The 22,774-nt window shown below is 40.7% G+C and overlaps 1 long non-coding RNA gene across 1 annotated transcript in view; it reads right to left on the bottom strand.

Moving 5' to 3' along the window:
• Positions 1-7,745: 7,745 nt before the first annotated feature.
• The window catches only part of LOC118698892 (uncharacterized), a 67,507-nt gene continuing 52,478 nt past the window's right edge, over positions 7,746-22,774 (bottom strand). The window contains exons 6-7 of the long non-coding RNA XR_004981967.2: positions 15,040-15,181; positions 7,746-7,863 (exon numbers count right to left, since the gene is read on the bottom strand). This is a non-coding gene — a long non-coding RNA (uncharacterized LOC118698892). The remainder of the gene's footprint in view (positions 7,864-15,039; positions 15,182-22,774) is intronic.

Genomic DNA, 22,774 nt, shown 5'->3' on the forward strand with positions numbered 1-22,774 from the left:
GTGTAATTTCCTTCTCTGTCTCTCTGAAGTGGTTTGACCATCACATTTTCTCCAAATGGCACTCCAAATGCTGGACTGCCTGAGCTCTTTCCATGGAAGGACTAAGGTCTATGGAGGAACCACAAATGTTGCAAAATGCACCTTCTGGGAACTTCCACCACAATGCAGTTAGGGGGATTCAGGCACACCATTTCTGATGGTTGAGTGGGAGGAAAGAGGACCCAAAGACTTGTGAAGTCAGAACAAGCTGCTGCAGGCAAAGTTGTCCCCTTTTTCTACCACAATGATCTGTACTTTCTCAGAGAAGCTTCCTACCACCCCATGAGCTGAAACATGAACCACACTGGGCTCTTTGGGCAGTCTCACTGGTAAGTTTGGTGAGGGTTTCTGGGACCCTGAACACTTGGATTGCCCCCTGATGCACCTCCAGCATATGTGGCCAACTTACAAGCAGGTGGAGGCAGACACACCCAGCAACTGATAGGATATGCCCAGCTTTAGCCCATTTATCGTCCCAGACTACCCCGGCTGATGAGGGGCTGTTGAGGTAAGCCTCACACATCTCTTTCTTCCCAGCTACCTCTCTCCAGCAGGTTTATCCATAATGATCAGGGGCTTTCTTCAAAGAAATTGTTGCCAAAGCCCTTTCCACCATCCAAACAATTCATCAGATAATGTCTGACTCATAACATATCCAACCCATTAATTTTGGTTTTAAGTGGTGTGACCATCTCTAGGAGTACACTGACTGCTCTGTCTCACAGTTCAATGGTAAGACAACCTAATAGGGCTGTATTTTCAAAATGTAGCTTTGGTGTTTTCTTTAAAAGAGCAACACAAGTCTTCTAGCTGTTCAAACTTGTTGCCGTTCATGGCTGTGTTCTCTAAGCCTCCTGTTATGAAGGACCAAACAGGAGAACTAGATTTAAATTCTTTCTATCTCTTGTTATTTTACATACCTTTAATTTCTTCCCTTTAAAAGTTGAGAAACAACCTTTTACTGTCCCTTTTCAGGTGGAAGATAACGCAGGTCTCAGAACATCTTGGCAGGATTGGGGGTCATACATGTACAAAGTTCACCAAGAAATACGTAGTAGAACATATTCTGGCAATACAGTGAGAAATTTTTGAAACTTGGTTGAGCTAAACCAGAAAAAGCCCTCAGTCTCATTTCATGACTTCTGTGTCACAGGACAGCTGTTCCAAAATCTGTTGTGCTTTAGCATCCTATATTGTTCTAGGACAACATCCATATTTCATTAACTCCTATTTGTCATTTGCATTGTCTGCACATTAGGATACACAGTACATCACAAAATATTTCTTTGTTGAGAGGCAGCTCACTTATGGCATTATGATAATGACAGTGTGGCACATTTCATGGCACATTTTTTCAATACTTAGACATAGGTAATATTTAAAACATCTATTTTGCTGTTATTGAATCTTCCCACTCCAGAAGACTGAAAATTACCAGAATTCATGTTCACAAGTCTGACTTTCTATAATCATATTTAAACAACAATGTTAATTTTATTTATTTCTGCATACATATCTGTTTCTCTGCATAACTCTCTCTCATGTTTTTCTGTATAACTCAAACTCTGATCAACAGAACCAAACTTTTAATATGAGCATTCACTAACATTCTTTAGTAGCCAAAGCTATACTTTTTGACACTTTTTACTGTGATTTATTTCAGGGAATGGCGCAAAATTACATGCAAAAGAACACGTTGGTTTTTAATATTCCCCTAACTTCAGAGTTTTACTGAGGTTTCTGGTTCTGTGTGTTACAAAATCTACAATAGTGATAATACTAAAATCTTTTAAAATTCCATAATTACATTCAGATTTTTACCAGTTTAAAAAAAGCTCCTCAGAGTGAAATGTAAGCTTTTAAGAAAGTACTTCAAAAGAATAAGATAAAACACATTCTCGCTGGCCATTTTTATCCAGATAACAAAGAAACTAATTCATTGTTTGGACAGGCCAGTGAGTAAAAAGTAACTGAATTTCTGGGGGAGATCAAGTACTTAATTCAACACATGATCTGCATCAGCTTTAATTTGTGGCAAACATATAATGAATCTAAAATAATTTTAAAGTAAATATATTAGAAAGCTTATGGAGATTGTCAAAAGAGATTTTTTTATGAAAGATTGCATAGCTACTCTTGCTTCCAAACATCACATGAAATATTTTCCTGCTTTAAGCACACAAAAAATTGAAAGTAAAAAATGTTCTTTATGGAATAGAGTGCAATAAATTTAGTAAAGACCTAGAGACTGTGCCACTTGAGGAAAGAATGAGTCCAGAGTTTGCAGTTTTATTGTTAGTTTACATAGAACTGTATTTTACTTAGGACAAAATTCAACTTTGTGCAGTGAGGGAGAACTAACCTAAACAAAAGCAGCCCATTTTAATGTGCACACTAACAGAGTCCATAGAAGAGAAGAGGAAAGATTGAGGACTAAAGGAAGGAGCACTCTGTGAGATGTGTGGCACTTGGGGAGACTGCACTGTTCCTGGGGAGGGGGTGACACCTCTGCCAGCTCTTGTTTCAAAGAGTTGACTAGGACTGGGCTCTGTTAAGAGCCCTCAAATGTCCCCTCAGAAACCTCCCCTCTCCCTTCCCTGTGGGGCAGGTGTCTCCCATGGCCTTTGTGTTTGCCTTCCCCACCTGTGGAAGAGGCAGAAGGAGTGGTGCCTCTATTTTCTCAGCTCAGAGTTAAGTGCAGGTCCTGGCATGTCTCTGGGCAATTTGCATTTTTGCCTACTCTTGGGCTTCAAGCTACTCTGGGTGGACTCAGAATTTAGGAAAACTGCTGGAAGTGGGGCAGGTGTCTTGCTTCCCAACTGGAAGACAAATGCTGCCAAACAATAGCATCCATGCATGGAAATCCCTGGGCAGAATTGCTACCAATCAGATTAGCCAACCTATGATATAGAGGGAAATCTGAATCAACTTTACAGGATCTAAGTTTATAGAGGAAATGGGAAATTATTCTAACTGACATGTGGAAAAATTGAAGTTCTAACTTCAAAAAAATGCCAGCCAACCCAAGAAGCACCAAGGAAGCTAATAGCAACAAGCTGGTTCACCAAACATAAGTGCAGTAATTTCAAACAGAAAACACTAACAAATTGGAGTTAGTACAATTAGAATCACCACCAGCAATCAATATTGATATGTCACAGCTCTTTCCACATGACAGCATTGTGTGTTTGGCTAAAACTGTAATTGTTCTCATATGAGGGCACTCCAAGTAAGGATGAATGAGATTATGAGATCTGCAGAATGCTTTCAGGATCAATGTCATAGGGAGGGATTGATTTAGACAACAAGATTAACACTCAGAATGATGAAGCACTGTATTTCATATCCAAATAAAGAAATGGAAGATTTAGTAAAGCAAATAACTGGAGAAATTGACACTTACTGACCAAATCAACATAAATAAGCAAAGATAATTGATATGAGCAAAATCTGATATTAAGATTCAATCTGCCAGCTAAAGAAATGCAGCACAAACCTCACTGTCAAACTAGGACACCTTCTTGTATTGCTCTTGTTTGGCTTTGCCATCCATGTCACTATTAAGACAAAGTGCAGATGAGCACAACACAAGTATCACATGATTTAACATTACACCAGGAGACTCACAGAAACAGTGAGTATAATAACATATAGCTCATGTGCTTGACAATTTGGTATACACACAAGTACAGATGAAGATTTTGGCCAAGGTTGCAAAACAATAAACATATTTGGAAAAGAAATTAGCTACTACAAGCATCACACACCTCACCCTTAAAGAAGAATCCTCACAGACTTCAGCTTAAGCCTAAATGCACAAATCTTGAAATATTGAAGGGATCTCAAAATGTGAAAGGAATTGTAGTGTCACAACAGGCAACAACTAAATTTACTGGAGTAAGCTGCATTTGTTCATCAATAGTCTGTATCTTAAGAACTAAACTACAGATTTTCAACAAACATTTCCATTTGGATATATGGAAGTGAAGGCTGGAAATGCATCAGAGATAAAAACAGGTGTCTGTACACTTCTGAAAGCAAATAGACATTTAAGGGAACAAAACCATGGCAAGCATAAGGGTGATTCTGTTGGCTTAAAAACCAAAAGTTAGTCAGAAGAGTAGGAGGAAATTTATAGCATATACATGAAAAATGAATATAGAACATCTGCTAAGAGAGGGATATATAGGGGGGCAGGGCCAAAAAACATTACTCAACACAAGGAAAATTCATGGGGCTTCATAACAAAAAGGACAGAGAGCAGCCAGAAACAGACTGGACTGGCAGGGGCCATGCTCATGCCTGTAGCACATCTAAAAAGAAAGGTTCTCCTGTGATGTAGGCTTAGATGAACTATGACTGGACTCTAGTAATTCAAAAATGCTTGCTGGTACATTTGTTTCTAAATGAGAGGAAGAGTAAAAGGGCTTTGATAGGGAAGTGGCTGTAATTGTAGTTCTTATGACATTACTGACCACTGCTGTGAACTCCTTCCTCTATGTTAATTCATAGCCAGGAGTAACTGCAGGTACCAACACCTCAAGTCACTAAGAACTGCAGCTCTATTCTTTGTCCAGCCCTTAATATGTAGCTCTTGCCTGCGCTATTCCCATCTGGACTATCATACCCAGGAGCAGGTGTGAAAAAGCCCATCTTTGCTCCCTTCCTCAGAAGAAATGGGAAGGCCTATGAGTGAGTAAACCAAACAACTATATCACTCATGAGCCATACTAATGGACAGCCATAGCCCCTCCCAGTGCACCAGCTAACTTGCATAGAAATTGTCACTGGTTAATTTTCCAATGAGGAATTTTCCAAGCAAAAATGCAATCTGAGCATCCTTGAAGCTTCCTTCTTGTATAACTTGTATTATGCAGTATAGGAAGAATGAGGATATTCATTTAAAGCCCCTTTGGAAAAGCAGCTTCAGTTCTTCTGAAGGCAATGGTAGGGACAAACTCTCACTGCCTCATGGAAAAAGTTCCCAGGCTGTGCTTCTTTATGAACTGGGCACTGCTGCCCAGGGGTGTCCTAAGTTTGTGAATTTGACCTCAGCATCTTTCTAACTTCACCATAGTATGGCAGTGTGATTACATAAAACATCCTGGAGTTCCCCAAGGCAATACAAATGACAAACTTACTCTAGTATTCCCATTTGGAAGAGTGTGATTGCATCAGATGAAGCAATCTGATATTCTAACTAATTTCTAAAATTATGCCTAGAGACTGGATTTTTGTGACTACTCCCTCATTTACATGAAAATTCAGGATAACCAAAAGAAAATGAGGTTGTAAAACATGTTAACAGTTTAGTTCATCCCTAAGAGAGAAACTTGTCAGTATGATTAACCTGCAAAAGAATAACCTGCTGTAATTTGTCTTTCAAGGATCTACACCCTTGTAATGGTCTGAAAACTAAGGCAACCAAGACAATACTAAGGCATTTGTTAGTTTGAAAGGGTCCCCCCTCAATACGATCAAGAAAAAGCCTCTCTCTGATGGTACTTTTCAGATCCCTGCCCATGTTTTTCACATGCTAACCTGGGATGATTACTTGTACACTTATATATTGAGGGACCAAGTAAATGCATCTACTATCTTATTTTTACTGGGACTGACCTCCAAACAGAACAGGAAATCTCTTTGTAAGCAAATTCCCATAACCAGTCCCCTTGCTGTTTAGTCTGCATTGGATTAAGCAGTGACTTGCTTGCTTCTTTGATTGGCAACTATAGTACTATAAAAACAAATGTACAGAGCAAATCTCACCAGAAAAGCCTCCCAATCTGCAGACTCTTTCAGCTTTATTTGGACTGAAACTTGATGATAGCTCCACTAGACAGGAAACACTCACCCCTCCTTTCTAATATGGCACTACCAGGAGGACACAGTTTCTCACAGACCAAGTAGCAAAGCTGAGAGCAGGAGAGAGAGCAGGAAGACCAGACACCTCCTATAATACATGTCTCAAATTCAAACTGTTTTAAGACAGCAGAAGCTGACAACACTATTTATTTAATCTGCATTTAATTCTTTAATTGAGAAAAAACATGGTTTACACCATGCTTGAAACTGGGTGAGATATGGAGAAAGCAGAGCAAAAGCATCCCAGGTATTTTAAGCCCACCACATGGTAGAAGCTGGAAGGAGCAGACACTTAAACAGCAAACCTTTTTTGGTTGTTGTTGTTTTTTTTTTTTTTTGGTTTGGTTTGTTGTTTTTTTTGAGGGGGGGGTGGGTTGGTTTTTTTTTTTTTTGTTTTCTTACTGGATATAACACACTGCTGGTTAATAATACTCTGCAATTCTATATCACCAGGAAGCCCCTGGTGATATACAACCAGGTGGTTGGGACTCTGCCTTTGGTGCTGTAAGAATTCACAGATATGCAGAAGGGCTCAATATGTACAGCTCAGTATGTACAGTACTCAACATTGACAGAAAAGATAAACATACACGTGACAGAAAAGAAGTTGGGAGCATTATCCTGCTGTTCTCTAGTGTATCTACCAAGTCATCATATTTATATGAAGTGACCACATATTGAAAAGCCAAAGAAATAAAATATTTATTTTTGAGACCAAATAAGAGATGCCACATAGTTGAACTAGCACTAAACAAAGGAGCCACCAGCAGATGTGAAGTGCAAGTCTTCTCCTTCTCAAACTTGCATCATGTGCATTTAACACTGCTCTCAATGTCAAACCTCACCAGCCATCCCAGCCAACTGCCCCAGTTCCTTAGAATCCTACAATAACCTGAGTTGGATCATGATCCTGAGTTGGATCATGTTCATTGTCCAAATGAACTCTCTCAGGCTGGTGCTGTGACCACTGCCCTGGGAAGCCTGTTCCAGTGCCCACCCACCCTCTGGTCCAAACATAACCTCTGCTATGTATTGGGCTGTCTGTTGGAAAGTTGTGGATTCATCTCCTGCTGCTACCAGTACAACCATGGTCAAAGAACACATCCGAGAACTGGAAACTGTACAGGCAAGTATGTATGTGTGTATGTGTGTGTGTGTGTGTGTGTGTGTGTGCATGCACACAATTCATCCAAGTCTGGATGGACACAGAAAAATTTCTTCTGCTGCTTCTTCAACAAAATAAAAGATGGATCAGTGACAGATTTGAAATTATGTAGCCACCTACCTGTGCACAAGAACTTGAATCCAAAAGAGTCCTAGCACGTTGAGAAAGGCAAATCACAGCTCCATACCTGAGTCATTTGCACTCCATCTGGGCCTGTTAAATGCTGGTGCCCAGCTACACCCAGGCTGAGGTGTCCTTCCTAAAAGCCCAAGAGGAAGGACATAAATAAAATTTCTTTGCGATTCTCTAGCTTTTTTTTAACTGAGGAAGTGGAGGTGGCCACTTACTATGAAGCAGTGAGATGCTAAATCCAGCAAACACCAGGAAAGCCATGAGCTCGTCCTTCTCCCTCCTAACCCCAGCTATATTCTGACTTTTTATCTCACCTTCCTTCTGCTGACTCTCCTACCTGCTCCATGGGGCATTTGCTTTATTGCTGAACTCCAAGATCTCATTTGATAGGGTGAGAAGCATAAGGGGTAAACACCTCCATCCCATTCACCTGACTCTTATTACTCTGGAGCACATTTCCACACCTGCTTTCATATGATTTATCTGAAAACAGTTAAAAAGACACTAGAAGAAGTATCTTGCTGGCAAAAAAGTAGCTGTCTGATGTTGGTTTCCACCTTCTTTTGGTGTAGGGTACTCACGTTAGCCACTTCTTGAGAACATGAGCTCCTGTGCAAGATGGTCACAGGCTGATTTTGCAGTTCAGACAATGAACTTCTTCTCTGAAAAAGAAAGAAAAAAGGTTAGGCTTCTTAGTTTTCTGGGATGCCTGAAGAAAGCCTTTCCTGCAACTGGCACCAGCTCATCCCCACCAGCAGGGCTGCTCACAAGGCTTTCTCCCAGCCAGCTCTGGGGGTGGCTGGATCCCTTCATGGGATGACATAACTCACTAAACCTGCAGAAGGCTACACCTGCCAAGGGTGTTGGGGGGAACCTTTTGGGCATTTTAGGAAGTTGGATTGCCTCAGCAGAGGCCAGTGATGCCAGAACAGCCACAAGAGAGGGCAGGGCTCGTGACTGTGGGGTGAGGGAGTAGGGCCCCCCCTTCTTGGCTGGTTTGGCCATTGGAAGCACAGCCTGAGATTCCTGCCAAATTCCTGGATCACCAGGCTGGAGGCAGAAAGCTGCAGGGCTCCCAGGCCCTCCCTGCTGAAGCTGGCAGTGTGCCTGGCACCCCAGGGTGTTAACTGGGACAGGGAAACAGAACTGCTGGCTGGACAGCAGGGCACAGGGACACTTGCCAGCTGGGGCAGAGCTCCAGGGACATCCCTTGCACAGCCAAGAGAGGCAGGTCTGCACCCTGCAAAAGAGCCTCAGCCTCATCTGGGAAAACCCTCATGATGCCCTAGAGAGATAAAAATCCTTGCCTTTAGCTTGGAGCACAGCAGTAAGGGGAAGTGTCCCCTCTCTGTCAGAGAAAGGACCTGATGTCAGGTGTCCTGTCACTGTGGAGAGCTTAGACTGAGGTTGAACTACTATTTCCAGCAGCTCTACTACTTTTGGGGTTGTGGTTTTTTTTTTGTTGGGGCTTTTTTTGTGGCCAAGGGACTATTGGGGCTTCTCAAAGGATAGTTGTCAGAACTCCCATTGGTGGATGTCATCAGGGGTTAAACAAGCTGAGTATCTACTTACTGAGCTCAGGAAGGGAAGAGAAGAAAAAAAAGAAAAAAAGAAGAAAGAAAAACCAGAGGCAGTCCCAGGCATGCCCAGGAGCAGACCTTTGGGCACCTCGGGAATTTTACTGGCAGGAGCATAGGCACTTGCAGACTTCAGACGCCTCTAGGGTTAGGCAGTAGCTGAACAAGGGTTTTGAGGATCTAAATATTGGCCACAAATGCCTATGAGGCAGTTAGGCAGAGCTTACATGCCTAAACCTTTTTTGTGGCTCTAGCCCTAAACTAATATTATGGAAAATACCAGCAATTATTAGGGACTTCTTATCAGATTGGATACATATTTCCTTTGCATAACTTTACCATGGCCTCATTTATGTGGTGCTTGGAGAGGATGAATACCTGTTCTGCATGAGTAATTATGCCAAAGGCTCGTGTGAGGGAGGTAGTTTGTGACTGCTGAGCATGGCCAGCTACATTTACCCACACAGCTCCAGCACTCACAATTGGTCTTACCACTAAATCCCCCTTGTTGCTTCGTTTCCCTGATTGCAAACAGATCCCAGAATTTGCAGTTGCCCTGAGATGATTGATGCCAAGATGCTGCAGTGAAAAGGAAGTATTCTTTCAAGTGTTATCACATCCACGAACATAAGCAAAGCCACATCACGTGACAAAATGTAAACAGAGCATTTCTTAGAAAAGCCATTTATTTGCCTCCATGATTTATTATTCAATGACATGTAGGCTATTTTTTCTTTGTTACTGGCACTCATGTTCATAATAACAAGGTACTTGACTTGAAGGTATTTGGCCAACCTTTCCAAAGTGCTATGTAAGCAGTAATCAGAGAGAGCTAGGTTCATGAGTCAACAAATTGCTCTCCCATGCTGATCAAACAGTCTTGGCATCTCTATAAAAAATACAAAAGCAGATTTTGGGCTGGCTTACCCGGTTTTCTCTCTAAAATTATTTATTGTATTTGCATTTGGCAGAGTTCAGGCTTAAAATAACCAAAAGTGACAGTTGTTTTATTAATAAAATTTTACATGTGATTTTCATTTACGTTTAGAAGGATAAATGAGACAGCAAGTTAGCCTCCAAAGTTTTTGTTGCCATAAATTGGGTTTCATTTGCTCAACGTAAAGGCAAATGATTCTCTCATTTTGCACCATATCTCCACAGCCTGCAGGAGAAAGCAGTCTAATACTTGGGTCAAAGCTAGCCAGATTAGTAGAGCTGAGGTTTATTGTGAAAAGCTTATATTCCAGCCTGCACCACGTTATTACTACTAAAGCAAGTAACAATCAGATAGACTGCACAAGCTGCAGGCTTTACCAGGAAGAGGAACTCAAATCTAAGCAGGATTTTGACTCCATTTCCATCATATATGCTCACATACCCAGGTCTTGAATCCAAAACACATATTCCCATGCTCAATATTGCTACTTCACTGTGTAAATGAATGCTAAAAAAAAAAAAAAAAAGAATCTTTAGTTGTGAATCATCTCCCTGCTTCTGTGTGCAAAGTGAGTAGAGCTGTGTGAATAATTGCATTTATTTTCACTGTGACTGCTGAATTCAAAATATTTTGGAAGCTTGCATTAAACAGATGCAACTTCCCTTTCTCCCCTGCTCTTAATTTTTTCCATGAAATGAAAAGAGGACAGCCTCACGTGCACTGAAAAACTCCTTCTGACCCCCAAAATGAAACACTTCGTTTTTTGGACACACATAGTAAAAGCAAAGGAAATTAAAAGGCTAAATTTCATAAAGGAAGAAACAGTGTTCTCCCCATTCCGATTCAGTAACCAGTATGCAAGAGACAAATTCTTTGGTTTCCAAGGTCTTTGAAGCTGCCATGTCCATTCCCTGGAGATGCCACTTATCATCCCTCAGCTTAAGGGGGACCACCAGGCTGTGGCTTTCCCTGCAGCCAGTCTGCTGTGCACCTTTTCTCTGTGCTGCCTGTTTTGTGGTGCCCCAGACATGGAAGCAGCTCCCAGGGAAATGAGGTGAGGTGTCACTGCCTGAACCAGCTGCCTCAAAAGCAGCAGGTTGTCCTGCTGCAGACAAGATGCTCCCCCAAGGTACAGCTCTGCAGGTGGAAGCTCTTCCAAGCACCCTCCTTTTGGCTCTGTTTTGGTCTGTCTGTGTAGTAAGCTGTTCCCCAAACCCAGAGGCTTCTTTATTCTCAGTGAAGGAGCCTTTCCTGCCAGGCTACACAGTTATGCTGCTTTTTAACCAAAGGGTTACTTCAGCATTTGGTTTCTACCAAAGCGCTGTTAAAATATTTTCACTTATTGCAGGACCACAAACATCTGTTAATTATGGGTCCGGGGTTTATTTATTTATTTATTTTAATAGCTAGGTCTTATTGACCTTCACTTAAGCACTTTTGAATATTTTACTCCATATAAAGACTGCTCTGTTGAAAAGTGCTAACAATTACCATCATGGGAGTCTTGGATTCAAAGACACTTTGCAGACCTCATTAAGCCAAGGAACTTGCCAAGTCCAGTCTTTTCAGCTCAGTGGAAGCAACACTTAAGTCCCTTCATGTAGCAAAGCAGCTGCTAGCAATGGAGCCTGTCTGGCATGGGCAGAGAGAGCTAAGCTCACCCAGGGAGACTCGTCAGTCCTGGTACCAGAAGACAGGGAGTCACACTGGAAGCAAAGGGAGCTGTGAGAAGAACCTTAAAAAGCAGCAGGATGGCTTTTTTGACATAGAGCTGATCAGTGAAGCAGAGTCAAGATCTCTGGGCTAGACAAAAGCCTCCTGGTTGTTTCATGTCACAGGAAACATGACTTCTGTCTAGTCTCTGTGTAGTTACAGTGATAAATCTTGACCAGTGCAGAACAAGACTGGCAAGGTTTTCCAAGCCCAGCTAGTGATGGGCTAGCACACTAGGAGGTCTGCATCATGCCCTTGAGAATTCTTGTCTCGTATGCTGGAGAAAAGCAGATATTTGAGAAGTTTCAAAAAAGTAAGATAAGCCAAATCCACTCTTCAAAGAGAGGTAAGATGCTTTAGGCACTCAACAGATCGAAAAGCCAGACTCCATATTTGCATACTAAACATGGAGGTAGGAGAATGCCTCAGGTTAGGCAACAGTGTTTCTGTGATTTTCAGCTCTGTGAAGGATTGACTACAGGCACTCAACTGCATCAGTCTGAGTAAGGCAGATCAATCTTACACTGTCACAGGAATATGCACAGGGCAAGAGCAGTTTAGAAGCCTTCAGTCTAAAGGAAGTGAGAAGCTTGTTGGCATTGGTATTCTATCAGGGAACTCAAAAACAAGAAGGAAATTAACAGACCCACAAAAGAACTGAGGCTTCTGAATCCAGCACTATTTAGGCACTTTCTATCTGTGAGGGAAAGAAAAAGATGTGCAAACACATGACAGGTATCCTGATTCCCAGGCCAGTGCTGTCCACAAAGTCCATCCTTCATTCTTTGTGTCCTTCTCAGCTCAGAATGTTTTCAAATAAGTATTTTCCATGGACAAATCCTCTTTCCTCTCTACTTCCAGTGAAGTTACAGAGATGAACCCTCATATTTGCTCAGCACAGCCCCTCAAAATTTGTTTGCCCCAAGCAACTTTAATATAAAGACTAACTCTTATATTAAGGATTCTCCCTATATTTGTATTCAACCATATACCTTGCAACTCATCCAGTATAACACCCAGAAGCTGCCCAAACACAATTCCCAAGTGTGATGTAAGTGAATACCTCTCTGTGGCATGGCTGTTAACAAGTTTTATAGAAATAAGAAAATAATACAAGATTTGCCCTGGAACAAACCTGAATGATAAAATCCCTTAGTGAACATTTTTGAGACATTGTTTTTGCATTTAATTTACAGCTTCCTAGTGTTTATCTCTTCAGGTGGGATTTTACAAATTAACCATGGGTAAGACACACCCCACTTCATAATTCCCTTATCTAACTTAAATAGGAGACAGATAGCAACTTCTATACATGCTCACACCTTGCTAATAGAAAACAGTGATATATTGAAAATTTCCTTATCACCTCCAGTTCCCACACAGGTGTTCTTGGTGATAAACTACTGAGTGATATAAACAGTGATTTCAGGTAAAAAGTAACAATTAGTCAAAAGGAAAAGGAAAAGAAAAAGAAAAAACAAACCACAAATTAAACCACCTTTCCTGAGTAGGATTTGGAACTGAAAATACTCAAATACAAGACTACAAGTGTGAACTTTTTTCAGTGAGGCACATAATCCCTTGGACTTGCCTTTAGTAATGCTTGCTGTCATCTCTCACAACCCATAGGCAATTTCTCTTCCCTTTTGAGATGATCTTGATGGGCAATTCACAGATATGATAAGGAAATGTATGATATTCCTTTTGGTGTCAGGCAGTGCAGGTTTGTCTCCAGTGGGTGCTATCACTGATAGGGTGTACAGCTATTCCTGAATAACAGTGGTAGGAGAGTTATTCTCATTCTGGATGAGGAATTCATCAATTCATCATTCTGGATGAGGAATTACTAAAAAAAAAGCTCTCTCCATTTTACTTCTTCTGGCATTGTTCTTTCAGATGTAATAGAGAGCATTTAAGTGTATTTAAACCAGCTAAACTGTGTTGCTGCAACTCTGCAATGAACATATCAAATACCTCAGGTCCACAGAAAATTGTGGAAGTTTGTGTTCTACATTGCCTTTGATTATTTTTTTTTGTATTCCAAAGAAAATCTTTATTTTATAGCCCTTACTAACTCCTTCCAAACAGACCACTAGAGGCCCAAAAATTTAAAGAAAATTCAAAATAGAAGTGCATGGCCAAGCCTTCGCTCCTGTCAAGGCCACAGCTTTCTGGACAGTGTCACTAGGGACAAAACTGGAAACTTGAGCATGTGATGATGTTTTCAAAAATCCACCCTCTCACAATTTTCCACCATCTGCATTAATTATCCAATAATGGTATAAACTAAGATTAGTAATTCATAAACCCCTTGATACATTAAATTTTCCAGCAAATATTCCAAGGTTGTGTCTCAGGCTTTTTCCACAGCAACACTGACTGTGTTCTCTGTCAGGACAGGACTCTGGCTTTGCATTTATTATTCATGTGGTACCCACAGGGTTCACTGGCTGCACTCAGCCAGGCAGACATCACCATGACTTGACAAGGGTACCTCAGTCTAAAGAACAGCACTGCCATTCTCTTATCAATTCTTCTTAAAGTTTCTGCCAACTTATAAGGAATAAAAGTACTTTCAAAAAGTGGAAATTTTGTTTTAGGGGAAAAAGTAATGCTTTTTTTCAGTGGCTTTTAGATTAATTCTATAGAACCAACAGAGTCCTGTTGAGTAGGGAAATTCATCTTAGATTTTATATCAGACCTATCAAATTTCACTGTTATTTCTGCCTCACATGCTTTCTGTAGTGGTTTTATGCCTCAGTTATATTCTCCACATATTGGTGTCTATTGAACTTCTGAAACTTGGAGTTAGATATCTGGTTAATAAGTCTGGGTTGGTTTGGGTTTTGGGTTTTTTGTTTAGTTGTGGTTTTGGTTTTTTTTGGGTTTTTTTTTGTTTTTTTTTTTTTTTTTTTTTTTTTTTGTTTGGTTTTTTTTTTTTTTTCATTCCCTTTCCCAGAGGCCACCCAACAGTTAAAAAAAAAATCTTCAATGTTTTCCATAGGTCAGGTGTTGTCTGGATAGGTTTCTTCTGGCCTCTACAAGAGGTACCAAGTTAATGACAGAGGTTTCTAGGGCCAGAATGCATGAATTACAAATGGAAAGTTCCAGTTTCTCAAGAAGAGGTGCAGAGTGACACTACATAGGCACAGCATGCCAGTGCACAGCTGAACAGCATCCTTAGCATATCTACTTAGCAAATATTGCTTTCTTAAACCCTCAAGACAGATGGGAGTAGGAATTTAGACCAAAAGGGCCACTGGCAGAAAATCTATTCCAAGGGCAATTATACACAGTATCAAATATATTTGATTATTCCTGAGCATTCTTGATAAGCATCAGATATGCTTAACACTTCCCAAGAAATCTTTTTGCAGGAACAGGACCCCATAGGTATAATTTATCATGCATTAAGCAAATTGCAATAAATCTCTTGAAGCATCTTTGCATTCTTGAGATCTGTTGCAACGTTTTCATTTGGAGTGGCCACAAGCAATCACATAGGTATTTTTTATTCTTTTTGCAGTTCTTGTAACAGGAGTGTTGGCTGTGGATTATGCCTCACACTCCAGCAGCACCAGTATTGTCTCATGTCACTGACTCTCCCTTACTCTGCTCAGTCAGGGTCCACTTGGATGCCACCATCTGTCAGAGTCCACGAGGAGGCATGGGGTCTGAGAGTGGATTCTCATGAGAAAGACAGCAATGTGAACAGGAAATGTCCCATCAGGAATCCTTTCTTGGGACAGGCTCCTGTGGAAAAGAACAAACCCTTATTGTCACTATTGCAGCTTTAACTTTATATTCTTGTGCTCATCCTTTGATTCATTCTCTCACCCCCCACTCTATTCCCATCCGATGGGTGGGAAACAGGATATTTTGTGAAATTCTTTCCTTCCTGTGTGGGTCTACATGACATCTTTAATTAGCAACTCTCTGCAATGGAAGTGAACAATTAGAAAGCACAACTATCCTGCTGATGAGATCGTAATACAGTTGCTTTTTGAACAGGTATTTAAGGCATCACTTTCTGTCATTTACTAAGATCATCGATGTTATTATTTAGAATTATCACACACCAAAAAAAAGTCTTAAAACACTTCCCTACAGAACTAGTGATCAGGAAGAGCTTTACAAACATTCTCTGTCTTTGTAACCCCTGAAGGTTTTTTTTGTTTTTTTTTTTTTTGTGATGCAAAGAGGGGTGGACTCTTCCTTCTTCCACGGACAGAACTCCAGCCAGCTGGCACCTGCCATTTTACCTGGAATGAGTAGGAATACTTGTTTATTTAATAACCTAAATGCAGGAGCTGATCAGGGTGATGTGTCCTTCTACAGAAAACCCCAGTGGCTGAAAAGATTTTTGGCAGGGTGGGATTTGACACTATGGAGGCACAGAGATCAGCAATACCTTGGAAGAAGACTAAATATAGACAAACCTGGCATGCTCAGAGGACCTGGAACTAATCCTTCCTCGTCTTGTCCTGTAGGCTGGTAGGTGTAAGTGCTATTAAGCCTCATCTGGCAGGTCTGCCCTTAAATGCCAGCAGTCCAAGTGATAGCCCTCAACTTCTGGATGTCCCATAGTGTTGAACTATCCCTCTCTTCCAGATCCACCAGGATGAAATTTTCTTTTCCTACTGCTGCTCCAAGGGACATTAAGATGATCCTGCTTTCTGATTTTCCTTCCCTTTTTTCCTTTGCTTCTTTTTATTAGTTTGAACCTCTGCTGTTCTACCTGGCAACTGGGAGAATTCATGTACACCACTACAGAGCAGCATACACTCATTTTGTGAAAACAAACAGTAACAACACAAAAAGCTAGATCAGAGAAAACCAGGATCTCTGAGCCAGCATGACATTCCAAAATTTGGGGCTGTGAACTAAGAAAACTGCAGAACAAAGTACAGGGTTGTGCTTTTGCTAAAGTATCTGTCATTTCCCAAAGGTGTTGGAAGGTTGGTGTGAAAATCCGTGTGGGATCTCACCCGGCTGCACGTCACATCTGAGAAGACACAGACAGGAATGAGAAGATTTTCAGGCTGAGCTTACGTGCCAAATCTCCCAACTGCTATCTCACATTGTCACAGCAACAGGTTTGTCTACAGCTGCTTCACAGCACAAAGCAACTGCAGGCAGTGCCTCCTCATTTTCATACAGATCTAATCATGAAACAAGAATGTGCTTGGTCATATTTGTGCTGGGACTGCATGTCCTCAGCAAAGTTTGCACACCCCGATAAATTGGCTTGCAGCTGAAAATAGAAACTACTACTGTAATAACAGAACATTAATGCACATTTCTCTGAGCAAAGATTGCCAGGGTGTGAATATTGCTAATGGTATTTAGGGTCTTTATCTCATCTTGTAAAGTGTTATCAATCAAACTACAGGTGTTAAGCAGGTAAAAGCTGTAGTTTGAGGCAATAGATAAGAACTTTTCCCTTGGATCTTAAGCATTGTTTCCTACTAGACCTTTCCTGAGAGAAAGTGTCAGGATATCAAAGGGGAAAAGAAATACATATTTTTAGGCCTTGGGGCATGAGAGGGAGGGGATTTTGTAGATAGTTTCAGGAGAAGAATTATCAACCTCTCAGAATGACTTCAAATAGCAATCTCTTCCCCAATCACAACCAGATGTTTATTAAGTTTACCAAAGAATTTGCCTTTTTTTTTTCTTAAATAACAATATGCTAATAATATTAAAGCTATGTCTTGTGAACTTGTGAAGTATATGTGGAAAGAGAGGCAAGCATATTTGAACTGCATAGCTTACCATATACCATAGGCAGCCAAAATAAATGGGTGGCTACATTACTCTGGGGCTTGTTTGATGTACTGGGATCTAATGCACATCACTTGGTTTGCTCCCAGCAAGTGTTATGCATAGTTAATACACAGAAGGTAAAGAAATCAATTTCAAGGCTATAACTGAAAGCCACTATAAAATTCCACTATTACTGCCATGCTGTAAAGTACATATGTTATTGATTCCTCTGGCCTCCTTCACATGGGAGGTGACTTGGTGGCTCGGGGCCTCAGCCTTTCATCTGAATTCAGACCCTGCCCAAGGAATCTGCTGGTCTTACCTTGAGTCTCATTTTGGGTACAGAAATAGCTGCATTTATAGCAAGGAAAGGAAGATACCTATGCCTGGTCCTAGTTTGAATCACAAGTTTATAGTTTTGGGAGCTAAAAATCTGTAATTCAGAGCAACAGGTCTTTTTATGAAACAAACAAATATTTTTAACAACTTTATGCTTTCTTCCTACTCCAAAAAAGAAAGGGAATGACCAAAATGAAAGATATAACTAAGAGTTACAAGTCCTAAACAGCTTAAAACCAGGGAGACAAGTAAAAGCCCTTTTGCCCTTTTCCCTGTGCAGTTGATCAGAGGCTTCAACTCATTTTTGAGGCAGGCAAACCCTTTGACAGTCATTTTACAGTCTGGGAAGAGAGGCTGGGATGTACCCAGGGACCTTACTTGGGGCAGGCACTGGAAAGCAGAAGCCAGAAACTTGGCCCCACATTTCCAGTTTTGAGTTCCAGCTGCCCAACCTGAACTCTAAACCACAGGAACTGCAAGCCAAAACCAATCATGAAAAGAGAAAAGAAAAAAAAAAGCACCGCTAGGAAAAAGATCTGCAAAATTCTGTGCATATAACCTGAGATCTGATATCTGAGCTATCTACCTTCTAACATAAACCACTGCAGGTGAAACAGCCAATCTCCTCACACACAGGTACATTTAAAATGAGCAGATTTTGTCTGGATTTCAGCCAGAACTTCAGTGTACTATAGGTTCAGTTAAAACATTTTAAATAATTATCTCATATTGCAGTGATCATCTCCTATGGCCAGTCCATTTTCACAGAGTGATACAGTATTGCTTTTTCTAATGGTCTAAGTGTACTAAGAAAGGCAGTGCCCCTGCAAAGGTGAAAAATTTTTTGTGCCTAAACTGACAGTAGGTCAACACCCAAACTGTGACTCTGAGCCCTTTGTATACTGGAGACAATAGTCCCAGACTTGTGAACCCAAGCTGTGCCTCAGCCATGGTGTGGTCCAAATGTGGAGGAGCTCTTTCCAGAAGCCCCACCACAGCACCAAGGGATACATGCCAGTTAATTTACCCCATTTATTACCTGAATCTAACAGTAGTTGATCAGCCTCTGAACTGAAGAACTCAATCTCAGTTACCAAGATTGACTGATTGGAGTAACTGAAGCAATCTTATTTAATGTTTGCCTTAAATGATCTGGCAATCTGATTCAGATAAGATTTCAAACAGTCTCTGTGCTTTTGATCTCAAATTAGCTTCAGGATTAACTCAAGCTTGGTTCAGACACAGTAAAAAATTCTTTTAATTGTATCTTACACCGCAGCCATGCTCAAGCCCTCTTCCTGATTCCACCAGATTAATTAAAATCTCACCTCAACCCGGTTGTGATAGTGACAGTCTGAACTGTAGGACAGTGCTGGGAAGCTGAGGGGAGAAGTGAAACAGAATTTACAGAAACTCCTTTGGCTGAGGAGTTGTTGCAAGAGGGAGAATCCTTGCTGCCTCTTTCTTTTAAATGGTGTGATTTCTTGTCTCTCTGGTACACAAAGAAAAGTGTCAGTGAGCAATAATATCAAGAGACAACATGTCCTTCCAAAACAAATGACATTAAATTAGTTTATACAAGACAGCAGTGAAACCCCAATTCTACCAGTGAAAGCTCAAAGAGGGCCTGAGCCTTTAAAGAGCTCTCCTTCTACCTTCTGTTCACTTCACAGGATGCTTCAGACAGAAACGCTTCTAACATTTTGAAGGCGTACTACACAAGGGGTATGATTTCTTTTAACATAAAAAGACCTATTTTGTTGTAAGTATTTGCTTTTAACAGCTCTGTTCCTTTGTGCATTCCTTTCCCAGGTACAGTACAGGTGCTTCAGGGCAACTCTAAAGACAATTTTCAACAGTGGCTTGGGAGCCTAACTATGGGTTTGCTAAACAACAGAGCTAAGCAGACCTGTTAGAGTCAAGTTAATGCTGTAACTAACCTCATATAATAAACTCTCCTAGGCAGCCTATTTACAATTTGAGGGGAAAATATACCTTTGAAAATTGTTTTCTAAAGGTATTCTGACTCACATTTCTCTGTTCATGGTTAGACTTTGTGGTATTAATTCCCTTTTTTTTTTTTTTTTTTTTTAAGATAGGGAGGTATCCAGGCTTGGGTTTCTAGAATTACATAGGTGTGAATAGCTGCAGACGTGTGCACTGGTACCTCAGGCTTGCTGAAATCCCTACCCATGACTTGCAGCTCTCTATTTATCATTTACCCTTTGCTACTGTTGAAAGGGACAATAAACACTTTGAAAAAGCTGCTCCTAAGTAGCAAGATTACTTCAGAAGGTGAGTTTGAGGTTTTTAATTCCCTTACAAATGCTCCACATTTTTCACCTCAGGTCTACAGAAGTGTTTGTGTATCACCTAAAACCAGAAAGCCTGATTTTGATTAGGCTGTGGGTACCACTGCTAGGTTATTGTTTTAAGATAGCATCATGGAAAAACTTCAGTTATAACTTAATTAATTCAAACACTATCGTTACTTTTGAATGGAAGCATTTTATCCAAGCAAAGGATCACCCCTGAATGACTGTATTTGTACTGCAGAACCACCAGGGCTCTAGGGTTCAGCTAAGGTCTGCATTCAAAGTTATTGCATTAACACTTATGTTATACTGCTGCCTACAGGTCCATATTTAAAATTAGCATGTTATGCTAACTTATGTTTAAACAAGGCTCCTGTTCCAAAGCTTAGGAAACAAGCAAGATAAGAAAGGTACGGGAGAAGCTGAGCCCATTTTACTTTGCATGGTTATGTTTGTGTATGTAATTGAGTGCATTTCTTCCACTGCCCTGAAGCCACCACAGAGGGGCTAGTTTTGTAGAGAGCTACATTTGGGAATGCAGTTCAAGAGGAAGACAGGGATTATGGTAGTGCCTATATTAGAGGTGCTGTGGAGGAAAGCACAGGGATACCTGGAATGGCAGCCCTCCACATGACAGACAGGTAGGTATCTGATGATCTCTTCTGTGGTGTTTGTTGCAATCTGTGATTTCCCCTTGTGGAAACTGCACATTTTTTAAAGCAAATGTATATGTATTTTGAGGTTGGACACAGAATATAAGGACTGTCTTTTCCTAATTTGTGGTTTAAAGATCCCTTACAAGTAGCCTATAAATCCCAAGAACTTGTCATGTTGCATCTCACTAATATACTGAAAAAAGAAATGACATATGCCACAGGTTTCACCAGAATAGAAACATCATCCTTGCAGAGGCTGGAGTGGGGAAGGGTGGTCTTCCTTTCCAGTTCATGTGCATAGTTCTTCTTTGGGTAACCAATTTAAATTGCTACACACATATTTTGAATTTAAAAATATTTTCTGAATACAGGAAGAAGAAATTTCAAGTTAGTGCCTGTAGGAGAGCCAGACACTTCTGCAAGCGCTTCCTCTCCTCCCTACAGAATTGATTGATCTTGGCAACTCAGGATGCTGGTGGTTTCAGCTACAGCTAATAGTCACTGAAATGATTTTCCTCCATGTTCTGTAAACTACACCATTTCTGCAAAAGAGACTCCTTTATTTGAGCAATTAGCAAACTGACATTTCCTAAGATCATATAAATTAATAGAAATGTTAGCATTTAGCACTCAAAATCCGCTGCACCCTGGAGGCAGGATAAGGTATAAGTCAGCTCTAATTAAAGTTATTTCATGCCAGGCAGTCCCTGCTGACTGCCACAATACTGTTTTCTGTGTAATTGTTGGTCAATTTGTTGCAATATATCATCAGGATTACTGAATTATTAGTTATAATTACAACTTCAGAGTCAATAGCAGTGTCACAGCAAGGGTAAGTAAACACTAGAAAATTATGAGAGATGGAAATACCTTTCTAACAGCTACATCATATTAGTAGTACAGAGACCACCCACTGTAACAGCTAGGCACGATGATAAATTCCTACTTGGAGAAAGTGGACTTGGATGTTTTTGCCTTAATGTTCTGCATTCATCTCAGTGACATCCCCCATAAGCTCCTCTTTGATTCCTGCCCACCAGCTGTGGAGCACACATGCGAGGTAGTTTAAACTTGCTAAAACCCATACAATCTGCCAGACTAAATTTTACAGCTACCAGTGTCAAACCATCTGCACAGACCATCCCCAAGGATGCCTCTCCCAAAGGTCTGCAGGTCATTCTTCTATGGCTCTTTGGTCACCCCAAGTCCCATTTTCACACATGGCCTGGAGGATCAGGAGCCCACAGTCTGTTAGACAGGTACCAGTTCTCCATTCTCCAAAGGCCACCTCTCCAAGCACTATTTACTTTTGATTCCTGATATGGTTGGCTGGTTATGACCTCCTGGAAAATTTGCCCCTTGTGTATTTCTGAGAATGGCAACACAATGTCCTCTATGGAAGAAGTGTGATGGAAGTTTCTACTCTTTTCACAGAAGAACATGGTATTTGCTGTTACTACTTCGACTCACATGAGAGATACTTTTCAAAACTATTCACCATTTCAAAGGATGCATTAATTTTGGGAAAAAGAAAAGGAAAAAAGAAAAAAAGTATTTTTCTGCAAGTCAAGTCCAGGACTTCCAGGAAATCCAAAGAAAAAATACTTTTGATAAGAAATTTCAAGTTTTACTCTAAGTTCAAGGTGTGTTGGGAAATGGACTGAGAGTTCAGTGTGTGGAAACATGACCTGTAAAGTTCAGCATATACTGCAAGAACCAAAACCTAATTAGGGGAGTTGGTCAGGCTTTTAACTTATCTACCTAATCTCCAACCACAGCCTCAAAGGTTGAAAATGCGACTCCATCTTCTAACCAAGAAACAAGTCATTAAAAATTCAGGCTGTACAACTAACATTGCACTCATTTAACAAAACAAGAGTTCAAAACATAAGAAGTTAAACTCCACATCAGAGACATTTCTGGAAACCGCAGACTTAACGAACTATCTTCCCCTCCATTGGTTTCAAATGAAACAAGCACAGAGGCTTTCTTTGGCACAGCCTAACCCTGTTCAACCAGGTGTGGGTTTCAAATAAGTTGCCCTTGTGCAGGAATTTGAAGACAAACATTTGTAAACTTTTTTTTGTTTGTTTGTGTTTAAAAAATGTACCCACAGTGGTGGCCCTGCTGAAAGCAGCCCGGACAGCTGGAACAGCAACGCGGAGCCAACCAGCCAAGTCACAGCCCTGGCTGCAAGTGAGCTTGTGCTCTGCTCTCATGGCCTGACTCAGTGGAAAAAAAGAAGTCTGTGAAAACTCAAGCTACAGTGA

Source organism: Molothrus ater, chromosome 1, assembly GCF_012460135.2.
Source record: "Molothrus ater isolate BHLD 08-10-18 breed brown headed cowbird chromosome 1, BPBGC_Mater_1.1, whole genome shotgun sequence".
In the NCBI taxonomy this organism is placed as follows: domain Eukaryota; kingdom Metazoa; phylum Chordata; class Aves; order Passeriformes; family Icteridae; genus Molothrus; species Molothrus ater.